Below are 13,500 nucleotides of genomic sequence, written 5' to 3'. Positions count from 1 at the left end.
CCATGCCCCAGCTACTGAGCCACAGCTACTGAAGCCCAGGTGCCCTAGAGCCTGTGCTCAGTGCCAAGAGAAGCCACGGCAATAAGAAGCCCGTGAACCTCAATGAAGAGTAGCCCCTACTGGCTGCAACTAGAGAAAGCTCAAGCACAGTAACAAAGACCCAGCGCAACCAACAATAAAAATTAATTAATTAAAAAAAAATCTTCCAGATGCTACCTGAGAGTAAAACTAGGTCAGGTAGCATGGCATTGATCCAGCTCCACAGAACAGCCCAAGGATTGAGCAGTTACTTTGCTGTTGGGTCTGGAAGAGACCGAAGGCAGGGCTGGTGAGAACAGCACAGGGGAAGCTGATGAGAACAATTACAGAGCCCATCACTGCAGCCTAGACTGCGTAGGAATGTGCTTGTAGGCGTCATGGATATTAACGTAAGCCAAGGTTGGCCGACTCTCATCACATACCCTGGTAGACAGCTCTGCTGTATGTGGACCCAGGGAAATATTTGCTGGCCTGTGATATCCTTGGAAGCTAGAGATGAAAGTTTATAAAAATGAATACTATCTGAAACATTCTCTAAAATAAAGCTCACCCCTTACCCCAGCCCTGTGGAAACAATACTCCTCTAGTGCCTACAGATTCCACAGCAGGGATCCTTGCTAGAGAAGTACTTTTCCTGGTCCCATTTAGGCTTTTGCTACAGTCGATGATGGAAAGTCTTTGCTGCTTACATCGTAGATGGGGAGAGGTGAGCTGGCATGGAATTGTTTGGGCGTCTTTTGTCTTGTCATCAAAGAGCAGTTGGTTGCCTTCAGTTCAGCTTTACTAGGTCAGGGATCTCTACTTTAACAAAACCTAACTCAGGCCTTGAATTAAGACTCATGTGGGAAGAAGGCCCAGGGGATCTTTGAGCTAAGGAGCAAGGGAGGGAAAAGATGAGTTTCCTGACACTTTGGCCGCCATCTTTCTTCCTTCATTGAGTTCAAAGCCCTTGTTTTCACCTAAGAATTGCTCATGGCTGATTTGAACCATAGCGAATTGGGGGAAAGGCTTATTATATGGGGCAAGTCCAATAACTTGTACCTGTCTTTCCCACGTGGCAAAGGGCCCTTCTCCAAATCAGTCACGAGATGCTTCTCCAGGGCTTTCTGAGTAGATCCAAACAGAATATTGGGCCAGGAGAGAGGACATATTCTCCTACACTGTGCTTTACCCTCACAACTTGTCATCTCATTTTCTCCGCTGACTTATTTCTGCTCTTGATAAAGTCAGGATGTGTTCCTGGGAAGACCTTCCTGTTGAGCAAGTATAGAAAATGAACTGTGCAGACGTTCAGGGTCCAAAATAGCAAGTCTGCAGGCAAGCTGTGTCCCCAGGGGCCATTCTGTGCCCTGGAAGAGCCTGCTGGCTCAGATGCTAGGAGGGTGGGCTTCTCTGAGAAGGCCAGATGCCTTGTGGGCCTCCGGGACAGTAGTGCTGACCCTCAGAGCAGAGGGGATATGATTTCTAAGTCGCCACCCTAATAGGTCCAGCAATCATTGCAAATCTGCCAATTGAAGCATAATTACTAAGCCCTGGCTTGCCCAACCTGACCCAATATGAAAAAAAATCATAATAATGTTGATTGCTTTCTAAGATGAAACAGGTTCAATATAGTGATTTTAGGATTTCTGAGAGTAAAAGAGTTACTCGGATATCATCAACATCAGACCAAGCTATTAAGAGGAAAGAAGGGAAAAGCTTTTAACAAACAAAAGCCTCTCTCCCACTCTGCTAATCCACCTTGAGATTTGATGACTCATGTTGGGTTGCCTTGGTAACCATGACATTAGGGGGGAGAGAGAGAGTGTGTGTGCTGGTGGGGAATCCTTTGCCACCTCCACCCTGTGTCTCATCGCGTGGCCCTGAGTGCTGACCCTGTTTGCACAGCCATCACCCCTCTTGCACCTGGAGAGATTTTGGGGTCGTGTGGTCTGACTGTGGACTGCTTGTCATTGATCATTTTCTCTGGGTGAGCAGTTTTGATGGAGGGGAGTGTCTGGAAGTTTGCCCCAGGGCATCTAGAGTGTGATTAAAGACTCCCAGCCCTCCTCCAGCGCCTCCCCAGCTCTCCTGATGTGGACTGTGGCTGTCCCATCAAACCTGGCTGCTGCAGCCCCGGGGTTTTTCGGTTCCTGGAAAGTCTGGTCTGTCCTCCCAGGCTGTGACTCTCATCCCGTGTTATGACAGCCAGGTGGGCATGAGTGACCAGGGATCACAGAGGCTGCCTGTTTCACCGCACATCACCCTCTGGGAAAGGGAGGGTAGATTGCCCTCTGGGCCCGAAGCTTGCCTTCTCTGTATCTAAATCCAAAGAGCGGCTCCTCTCATCTCTGGTTTGCTCTGGAATGCTAGCTGCGGCAGAGGAGCAGCTGCCACAGCAGTTTGTTAAGTTAGACCCTCTCTTTGAAGCAGAATTTGCAGCAAGGGCTACACGTTCAGGTGAAATCACATGACAGCAAATCCTTTCATGCAGAAATGCCTCAGCAAAGCTATTCTGTATCCTGGGAAGACCCCTGGATTCAGCAAATCCTCTGCTATTAACGATCCTGTGCGGTGACCATTTTATGTGGTTCTAGTCCAGTAACTGTGAGCAATACCATGAAAAGCTCTGGACAGTGAGATCTGTCAGAGAATGACTTGTATTCAAGAATAAGTGGTGTTATTAAGAGGTAACACAGAGCTGTCAAAAAATGGACCACTTACATGGAGTATGACCTTGGACCTAACTGTGAACTGCAGTTTATTTCTTTGCTTATCTTATTGATGTATGGTTGATTTACAGTGTTATGTTAGTTCAGGGGTACAGTGATTCAGTTATACAGACATGCATAAATATTCTTATTCAGATTCTTTTCCTTATAGTTTATTACAAAATATTTAGTATAGTCCCCTGTGTTATTACTCAGCCTTAAAAAAGAATGAGATAATGCCATTTGTAGCAACATGGATGAACCTAGAGATTTTCATACTCGGTGAAGTAAGCCAGACAGAGAAAGAGAAATAGCATATAATGTCATTTATATGAGAAGTCTTAAAAAAAAATACAAGTGAACTTATTTGCAAAACAGAGACTCAGAAAGACAGAGAAAACAAAATCATGGTTACCAGAGGGGGGAGGTGGGGAGGGATACATTAGGATTAACGTTTATACACTACTATATATAAAGCAGTTTACTTATTTTTAACGATAAGTGTGGTAATAGCTTTCCAGGTCACGGTGAGAGTTCAGGGAGAGAATGTGAGGAAGAGTTCTGAGATCTGAGGGGGGACCCCTCATGGCTTCAGATTAGACCAGGATTCCTGCCAGCGCAAGTACATCTAAACACTAGACCTTGGTACTAGCTTGTCATGAGACTTACCACGTCTTCCATAAACACTACCAAAGCAAAAATTGACATTTAAATAGGAACCCCATGCTTTATACTTAAGGTATGTGATTTCTAGTCCCTTGGTGTTATGCAAACAGGAGAATGAAGTTGTGTGGGGAGATGGAGTCATGCACTCCCCGGCCCCTCTTGCAGGCTGATGCTAATAAGGAGTAGAGCGTGAAGAGCAAGTGTAGGGGCTTGCTGATCAGACCCACTTGAGCTCCAGTTCAGCTTTGTGACCTCCAAGTCTCTGACACTGGACGAGTCACTTGACCTCTTTAGCCTTTAGGTTTGTCTTTTGTAAATGAACCATAACAATGACTCATGGGTTTCTTGTGACATTTAAGTAAGCCAATGCTTGTAAACACTCACCCCAGTGACGGACACACAGCAAGTGCTCAAAAATGTTAGTTATGAATAATTCCCATAATCAGTTTGATTCTTAATTGCTTAATGTTCCTTTTAAATATGCAACTTGAATAAAATCCACTTAGTTCTGGTTTTATTTTGCTGTAAGTTGAAACTATTAGAACACACATGCACGCACATTACCATTTCTATTTATGACTTTGAAGTTGCTGGGCTTAGTATGTATGTAGTAATGTGAAAGTGTATAGCATAGTGCCTAACACAGACAGGGTGTTCTAGAAAGAAGCCTGCATGGGTGTATGTGTATGTGCTCAGTCATGTCCAACTCCTTGTGACCCCATAGACAGTAGCCTGCCAGGCTACTCTGTCCAGGCGAGAATACTGGAGTGGGTTGCCATTTCCTCCTCCAGGGGATCTTCCCAACCCAGGGGTTGAACCTGAGTCTCTTGCATCTTCTGTATTGGCAGGTGGGTTCTTTACCACTGAGTCATCTGAGAATTCCTTTTAATAAATCTCTTTCTGTCTCTGTCTCTCTCTCTCTCTCTATATATATATATATATATATATAAATCCTATTGATTCTGTTTCTCTGGAGAATCTCGACTAACGCAACCATGCTCAGGAATTCGAATTGGCTCTGGTGAACACTGTCAAGTCATTGCCGATTACTGAACAATAGAGTTTCTGGTCATATCTGGGTTTTAAGGAAGACAATTCTAGAACAGTCTGCAGAATAGATTGAGTGGGAGGATGTCTGGATGCAGGAAGATTATGGCTATCGTGCCAGAAATAGAATCGTGGTAGCAAGAATAGAAAGAGTGGGCTGCTTTGAGAAGCACGACAAAGGTAGGACCTACAGGAAGGATTCTGAAGCTAATTGGAGCCAGGGCCGAAATAGAAGGAGTGAAGACGAGTGTCAGGTTTCTAGGTCAGGTGCTATGAAAAGGCGATGCTGGTGTGGAAATGGGAAGTCAGGGATGGAGCGAGGTGGGAATGGAAGACCACATGTTCATTGGGATTATTGGGTTTGAAGCATGGGGTTGGTGGATGGATATTAATGTGGACATGCGCATGTAGAGCTCAGAAGAGAGGGTAGAGCTTGAAAGAAAGGAAGAGAATTCTCTGACACAGAGTTATTGCTGAAGCCTGTGATTCTCTGTCTGTATCCAGATTAGGAGGGAGAAGAGGGTCCAGGTAAAGAGTGGTCATAATGGGACCAGAGGGAAAAGGAGAGGAGGGAGCATTAGGCGAGGATGAATTGGCCAAGCAGCCACGTGCTGCAAGCCGGGGAGGAGGACAGAGTCCAGGCTGCTGGATCGGTAAGGAGGAGGCCCCTGGGACTGCCCTTTGCAGCATCTGCTAAAGAAATGCAAGGGTGGAAAGTCAAGGAGTGGGAGGAGGCCCAGGTCCAGAAGTTAGTCACGTAGCCGGATGTGACTGAACACACAATGGCCAACCTGTGTACCAACAGCGTTAGAGCAGGTCTGTGTCTCGTCCTTTTGGAAGCCAGATGTAAAGGTGGTTGTTACATGAGAGAACGGGGAGTCAGCAGTCTCAGTCCTGACCCTCTGTGTGACGTGGTGCAAATCTTGATTTTACTTTTAGACCCTCATCTCTGAAGTGAAAGGACTGATCCAGGTCATCTCTAAGATGCTTGTGTAGAGTATGACTATTTTAAACTCAAGTTTCTCCCTATTGTAAGAAAAAATTCAATTCATTATTTAAAAAAGACATCAAGAAACCAAAACCCCACCAAGTCAACTGGCTTTCCTCTCTTGTTTCCTTGCCCAGCCTAAGTCAGCGTCTGGCCTTGCCTCAGTCACCATGATAGTTTGTTTCAAAATCTCTAGGATGAAGGAGGGAGGGCAAGAGCAATAACACTGCACCTCTTTCCTCTCCCGCTTGAGCATTTGTTTGGAGGAAAGGTTATCTGAGTGTATTTGTATGTAAGAGGTGTGCATGCTTAGTTGCTAAGTCATTTCTGACTCTTTGTGACCCCTTGGACTGTAGCCCTCCAGGCTCCTCTCTCCATGGGCTTTCCCAGGCAAGAATACTGCAGTGGGTTGCCATTCCCTTCTCCAGGAGATCTTCCCAGACCAGGGACTGAACTCACTTCTCTTGCATTGGCAGGCAGATTCTTTACCACTGAGCCACCAAGGAAGCCATGTAGGAAGGGAGGAAGGATAAATTTCGTTGGATCCTCATCTCACAATAATGCTGTGTGGTATGTAGAACATGTATTATTTTTCATATTCTATAGTTGATAAAACTGAGACCAGAGAGGTGAAGATACTTGCCTAAACTCACACAGATAATTCATTAAGCATTTACTGAGCACCTTCTCTGCTCAATTTTCAGAGAAACAAAGACGAATAAGGTGTTGACTAGCTGCGTGATCTAAAGTAAATGACTTCACTGTGGCTTTCTATTCTTGTAATGTCTTTGTCATCATTATGTAAGAGGGATATATTGCCTTATGAAACTCATTGGAAAATACTTCCACTTCCTCATTTTTCTGAAGGATATTTTTCATTAGAAAATGTCTTCCTTAAAGTTTGAATAAGTTCAAAAAGTGAAACTATCTGATACTAGAATGTTCTTTATGAGAAAGTTTTGTACTTGGAAATTTAATTACTTTAATAACTAAAAGGCCTATCAATATGTTTAAAAAAGTACATAACTTCTGTCCTCAGGTCAGTTCAGTTCAGTTGCTCAGTCTTGTCCAACTCTTTGCGACCTCATGGACTGCAGCACGCCAGGCTTCCCAGTCCATCACCAACTCCTGGAGTCTACTCAAACTCATGTCCATCAACTTGGTGATGCCATCCAACCATCTCATCCTCTGTCATCCCCTTCTCCTCCTGCCTTCAATCTTTCCCAGCATCAGGGTCTTTTCCAATGGGTCAGTTCTTCACATCAAGTGGCTAAAATATTGGAATTTCAGCTTCAGCATCAGTCCTTCCAATGAATATTCAGGACTGATTTCTTTTAGGATGGATTGGTTTGATCTCCTTGCACTCTAAGGGACTCTCAAGAGTCTCCTCCAACACCACAGTTCAAAAGCATCAATTCTTCGGTGCTCAGTTTTCTTTATGGTCCAACTCTCACATCCATACATGACTCTGAAAAAACCATAGCTTTGACTAGATGGACCTTTGTTGGCAAAGTAATGTCTGCTTTTTAATATGCTGTCTAGGTTGGTCAGAAAAGCCATATATAATAGAGGAGCAAGATGGAGGGGCATCAGGAAAGGGGACTTCTGAAGTGACATTTTTAGAAGGGTGTTTTTTTGGTACATGCAGTGTTGGGGTTAGGGCTGCTGAGAAAGGTCATTTGACTTAGGTCATTAATACCTGTAATAAGAGTATGTTAGAAGAAGACTTAACAGAACTTAACCTGACATGATTTATTCATTTGGACTTTTACTGTTGCATTCAGACTTTTTGAATCTTGGCTGAACTATCTTTCAGTTCAATAAGAATGTTGCCACTTTGGATGTGTTCGTGAGCTCACCTCACATTTATTTGCTGGCAAAAAATAATGATGCACTTAAGGGCATGATGTACTTTTAGGCTGAACACTAGAGTTATGCCTTTGGGGAATATTTTATTTTTAATGTAATGTTCACTGTCTCAGAGTGCTGTATCTTTAAGGCTCATCCTAACTTCATTAAAGACTGAAGAATGAAAAAAAAAAAAAGGTACTTAACTTTACCAACCTGGCTTCAGTTATATCCCCTTTAAAAAGAAGGGGACCCCATTCTGTAGGTCAGTAGATCCTTGCATTTCTACACATCCTAAGATTCGGTGCCCAGGTTTCTGCGTCCTCCTCTTCTGTTACAGGAGAACATTGAAGCCTTTCCCCGGGCTCCAACTGGGTCGAGGATGTGTGAGCCTTAGACATAGAGGTCTTGTGCAAGAAACACCAGTTTTTTCTGGCCAACAGAGTTAGAGAGTGGACTTTGGAAGATGATTTTGCCTCTATGTTTCCTAAATCATGAGGAGGTGGGAGCACGAAGGGGAAGATATTAGGATTCCCATCAGATTGCTTATTAGGAGATTGTTTTAAAGCCAGCACCATCTTCTGCCCAACAAGCTTGCTGTTAGGGATATCCTTCAGTCTTTTTTCAGCCTACCTCTCCCATGGGGGACAGCAGGTAGATCATGAGGCAGTTTCCCCAATCTCTCCTTGCTATTTTCATCTTTGTTGCTGTGCTGGGTACAGTCGTGTCTGACTCTTTGCAACCCCATGGACTGTAGCCCGCCAGGCTCTTCTGTCCATGGAATTTTCCAGGCAGGAATCTGAAATGGGTTGCCATTCCCTCTTCCAGGGGATCTTCCCCACCCAGGGATTGAACCTGCATCTCTTGCATTTCCTACATTGGCAGCCAGATTCTTTATTGTCTGAGCCACCTTGTGCTTGTAAATAAACCAGATTAAAAAGATAAAACAATCAGTGTCAATCTAAAAATACCCACTTATATGCAAGTTGATGAATCTGATTTGCTGTGAACCCCCTGGATATCCTGCAGGACCACCTCACCAAGAGGGCGGAGGGCTTGGGAGTGTGGACTGTTGACGCCTGATGGCAGGGCATCCGGTCTGGTGCTGACTCTCCTTAGATATATGTCGCAATGATGTCTCTTTGTGCCTCTCTTTCCCAGATACAGGTTAGGAATAATTATAGTATCTGCTTCATAGGGTTATTTTGAGGACAAAATGTCCTAATTCATGTAAAGTGCTTAGAGCCCTGCCTGGCACACAGTAAAAACTTAAAATATGAACTGTTAATCGGTTCTTATTATTTATAGGCAATTAGCTCAATCTCAGACCATGTCTCCAGATTGACACTTTGAGGGTTGGTAACTGTGCTTATAAATCAGCCTTCTTTCTCAGAGTAATTCTGAGAGCCTGATACGAATTTCCTTAGACATCTCAAAGACCACCAGGTAAGAGGTTGTTATTATCTCCTTTTATCAATGAAAAGCTAGGGGTGAAAAGTATCAATTTATCCTAGTTCCATTATACTGGCAAACCTCATTTAATGAAGGGCCTTTGCAGATATTTTTTAAAAAGTCTTGATCTGTGGTTTCCCTGCATTGAGCAAGTCTCTTCAGTCATTTTGTCAACAACATTTGCTCACTTTGTGTCTCGGTAATATTTTAGTAATTCTCACAATATTTCCATTTTTTAAAATTATTATTATATTTGTTATGGTGACTTGTGATCAGTGATCTTTGATGTTATTACTACAACTTGCTAGATGCTCAGATGTTGGTTAGCATTTTTAGTAATAAAGCATGTACCTTGTTTTTCTAGACATAATGCTATTATTGCATACTTAATAAGCTACAGTATAGTGTAAATATATATAACTTTTATGTGCACTAGGAAATCTTAAAAAGTTGCGTGATTCACTTTCTTCTCTTATTTGCTTTATTGTGGTGGTCCCAAATCAACTCTGCAGTATTTCTGAGGTAAACCTGTGTCCATAACAGTAGAATCCAGCGCCTTCACTGACCTAGCTCATCTTACTGTCAGCCCTTGTGACTACCTGAGGCACAGTGGGTTTCTCATCATGTCAGACAGAGGTCCTCGCTACCTTTAAAACACAGCTGGCCTTTTCAGCTAAAGGACCACACCTGAAGACTCCAACTGGCTTTCCCGGAAAGTCTCCTTAAACTTGGAGTCCTCACACTTGCCTGTGTCCAGGGAACGCCTTACCCCTGGACAGCCCCCCAAGTTCACAGCCAACAGGATCAACTCGTGCTGATTCTCAGGACGTTGAGGCAAAAGAAGTGATGATGGTCCTTCCTCTCTCTAGCCAGGAGAGGCCCCTGCTCATGTGTATGGTGTGCTCAGCTGCTCAATTATGCCTGTCTCTTTGCGACCCCATGGACTGTAGCCTGCTAGGCTCCTCTGTCCATGGGATTTCCCAGGCAAGAATACTGGAGGGGGTTGCCATTTCCTTCTCCAGGGATCTTTTCTGACCCAGGGATCAAACCTGTGTCTCTTGCATCTCCTACATTGGCAGGTGAATTCTTTGCCACTGAGCCACCTGGGAAGCCCTGCATGTCCCAACCAGCCAGATTGCTGCTGTTCATCAAGGCTAGGGGAGGGGGTTGTTAGGATCTGGTTTATGTTTTTTCCTTCAGTCAAAACACATGTTCCTTATAAAGAAATAAGTTTATATTATTCACAAAAGCAAAAGGAAGAAATCAAATTTTCCTGTAATCCTGCATAGCTATTTATTACTCCACGGGAAGGGGTTCAAAAGACAAACAGTAGTTAAAAATCTGAAGATTTTGTATTGTGAGAAAGAATTACTGATCTGAGCTGTAACTAAAGAAACATTTTCACCATTCAGTTATCTTTTTAATTTTTAACTGCCAACAAAAGGAATTTAAATTGGAAAAGATGTAGGCAGACTTTCTGGCTATTTTCAAAATAAAAACCACTGCAGTTAAAACAAGAATTAAATTTACTATATTTGGGACAGAAGGGTGACTGTGATAGGGAAAGAGCTTGGGGTCAGTTAGTGACTGTCACAGGGAAGCTGTAATCACATGCCTACATCACGGGAAGCTGTAATCACATGCCTACATCACAGGAAGCTGTCATCATATGACGGCGTCACAGGAAGTCATGATTCTAGCTGAATTCACTGAAGTCATCAGGTTAAAGCCCCAGACCAAGATCTGGAAGTGGGTAGACAAATATCTCAGCAAAGTAGGCGAAATAATGTGACTGGATTGTAGAAAAGCATTTATAAACTTGACTCATGTCAAATTAGGTGGATTCTTAATTCATTAAATGACCATAAATCAAACACTCTAATTCACGGATAAAGGCAAACAACTGCTTTTAAAAAATTCCTTCTTTTTGAATTAGTTCCTCCAGTCAGATCAAGATATTTTTGGATCCTAATTTTGTTATTCAGTTTTAGTGTCCTTCTGGACTTCAAGTCACATGCAGATCTCACCACTGACCTCCCATTTCTTCTCTTAAATCATGGGTGGATGTGTTAAAGACAGAGCCACCTCCAAACATTGCAAAGGGCCCACGGCTAGGTCCCAGGAATTTATATCATCCAAAATTCTTACTAATGAAGTATAAAGGTAAGGATTACTAGGTAAATGAAAAATATTATACCATGATTTTTTTTTAAAGATGTGTTTTATTTATTTATGGCTGCCCCAGATCTTTGTTGCTGTGCAGGCTTTCTCTTGTCACAGCCGGTGGGGGCTACTCTTCGTTGTTGTGCATGGGCCTCTCATTGCGGTGGCTTCTCTTGTTGCAGAGCGCGGTTACAGGGTGTGCAGGTTTCAGTAGCTGCAGCGCTATACCATGCTTTTAATCAGGAATTTATATCATGCACAATTCAAAGGTAAAGTTAAAAAAAAACCACTGGGGAAACATGGTGTAAGGGTGGAATTCAGAATGTGTTGAATTTTCAGAAGCTGCACGTACCCCAGTGGGTTACAGGGCACATCCTGTGATCAGATACATTAATATTTCTGTAGGAATAATGCCTGGGTAGTCACACCAAGTGGGATAAATAAAGTCTGCTACTGAATAGCTTCCTGTCAGCTCACATCAAGTTTCACTGCCAGATGAGTTTGTTTCAGCCTTATGAAACATTGTTTTCAAAGCTTTTTTGATCCCAAAATTAAAGATAAGACTTCTGGAACTGTGGGGCTCCCCACAACCACACACTCAGGGGTGAAGGGGCAGAGAGAGAGGGGGGGAAGGAAGGGGAGCGAGGGGAGAGTCAAAGAGACAGAGAAAGGAAGAGGCTGAGAGCCTGGAGGATGGAGATAGGTCTACAGAGCACAGTCCACGCCCAGGCCCCCAACCGGCTTCAGCGTGGCTGAAGACCCCCTCCCAGAAGAACGGGAAGGGCATGGCCGACGTGCAGCCACTGCAAAGCCCTACCTGAACCCGTCTCCATGGGGGCAGGTACCTCAGGGCACTCAGCCCTCAAGAGGCGCCAAGAGCAGCTGAGAGCCCCCTGGCTCCCAAACAGGGGAAGAGGAGACCACCAGCCCAAGACTTGCCTTGGATGCCCAGTAATCAGGCTGACAATGAAATCACACCCAATAGGCATCAGGGTCTCATCAGAAGATTATCTATGAGAGAGGGACAAAAGTTCCTTTTCTGAGGGGAAAAAATGAGACGAAGGGAGAAGGGACCCCTCCCACATCCTATATTATAATCTTAATTTAAGAAGTGCTAGGGTGTAGAAGAAGAATCAGCTTGTCTGAAAATGTTCCAAAGGTTTGCAGTAATACTGATGGAAGAATACTCTAGAAATACATTTCAGCTCTTGATAAAGTAGAAATTTCTCGTGGCTTGAAAGTCAAAAGATAAGATGGGCTGGCTTTTGATGGAATAAGTTCCCAGTCCCTGAAGAAGTTTCACCCAATGCAGGGTAATCACTTCCCATAGAGGAGGTCCAATTTTAAAATAATAATTTTGTAGTAATGGAAGAGGTTCCTTTCAAAGTAGTGGGTATTCTCTCTGTGGTGCCTTCAATCAAAATATCTGCCATACAAGGATGTAAAGAAAAGAGAACCCTTGTGTACTGTTGGTGGGAATGTAAATTGGTGCAACCATTATGGAAAATAGTGTGGAAGATCTTTGAAAAAAATGGAAAATAGAGCTACTCCCTGTTCTCGCGATCCCACTTCTGGGTATATATCCAAAGAAACTGAGAACAGGATATCTGAGACTTACCTGCCCTAATGTTCATTGCAGCATTATTCTTGATAGCCAAGATAAGGAAACAATCTAAGTGTCTGTCAATGGATGAATGGATAAAGAAGATCTACTTATTTATATATTATTATTCAGCCCTGAGAAAGAAGGAAATCCTGCCATTTTCAACACCATGGATGGACTCTGAGGGCATATGCTAAGTGAGGTAAGTCAGGCAATGAAAGACAAGTACTATTTGGTATCACATATGCGGAATCTTAAAAAAAAAGTCAAAGTCACAGAAACAGAGTAGAAAAATGGATGCCAGGGGCTAGAGGGGTGGGGAGATTGGGAGAGTTTGGTGAAAGGGTGCAATTTTTTAAGTATAAGATGATGATCTAGTGTATAACATGGTGACTATAGTTGATAATACTTATCATATAACTGAAATTTGCTAAGAGAGTAGAAGTTAAACATTCTCACACACACACAAAAGATAACGGTGAGTTGATAGGTGTGTTAGTTAACTAGATGGGGAAGTTCTTTCACGATGTGTATGTGTATCAAGTCACAACATACACTTTCAATACCTTAACAATTTTTATCAACTATACCTCAATAAAGCTGAAAAAAATCTACCATAAAATTTTTCAAATTGCTCCAAACAGCTGGTTCATGACAGTAATCTCTGGGATTCCTTAAATGGGGGTGGGGGGTGGGAAGAAGGATTGGTTTTAGTATTCAAGTTAATTGTTAGTGAGGGGATCAAATCAAAAGATCTCTATCAAGCACATATAGTATATTACAAGTACATGACTGGATGCTGAGGGAAATTGAGTGATGTAAGGTCCAACTGGTATTCCCAAAGGAGCCTGAGCTAGTGGGGACATAGGGAACTGAGAGGTCAAACTTATTCTTCTTGTTTTTAATAGTGTAAACTTGAGAAACTGTGAGAAGGCAGGGTTAGAGGAAGAAATGCCAGGAGAATCTGGAATTGGACTTGAGACAGGAAATAGAGGGCTTCCCAG

This window comes from Muntiacus reevesi, chromosome 10, assembly GCF_963930625.1.
Source record: "Muntiacus reevesi chromosome 10, mMunRee1.1, whole genome shotgun sequence".
Classification (NCBI taxonomy): Eukaryota; Metazoa; Chordata; class Mammalia; order Artiodactyla; family Cervidae; genus Muntiacus; species Muntiacus reevesi.
The sequence above is the reverse complement of the archived record's forward strand: the minus strand, read 5'-3'. Positions refer to the sequence as shown.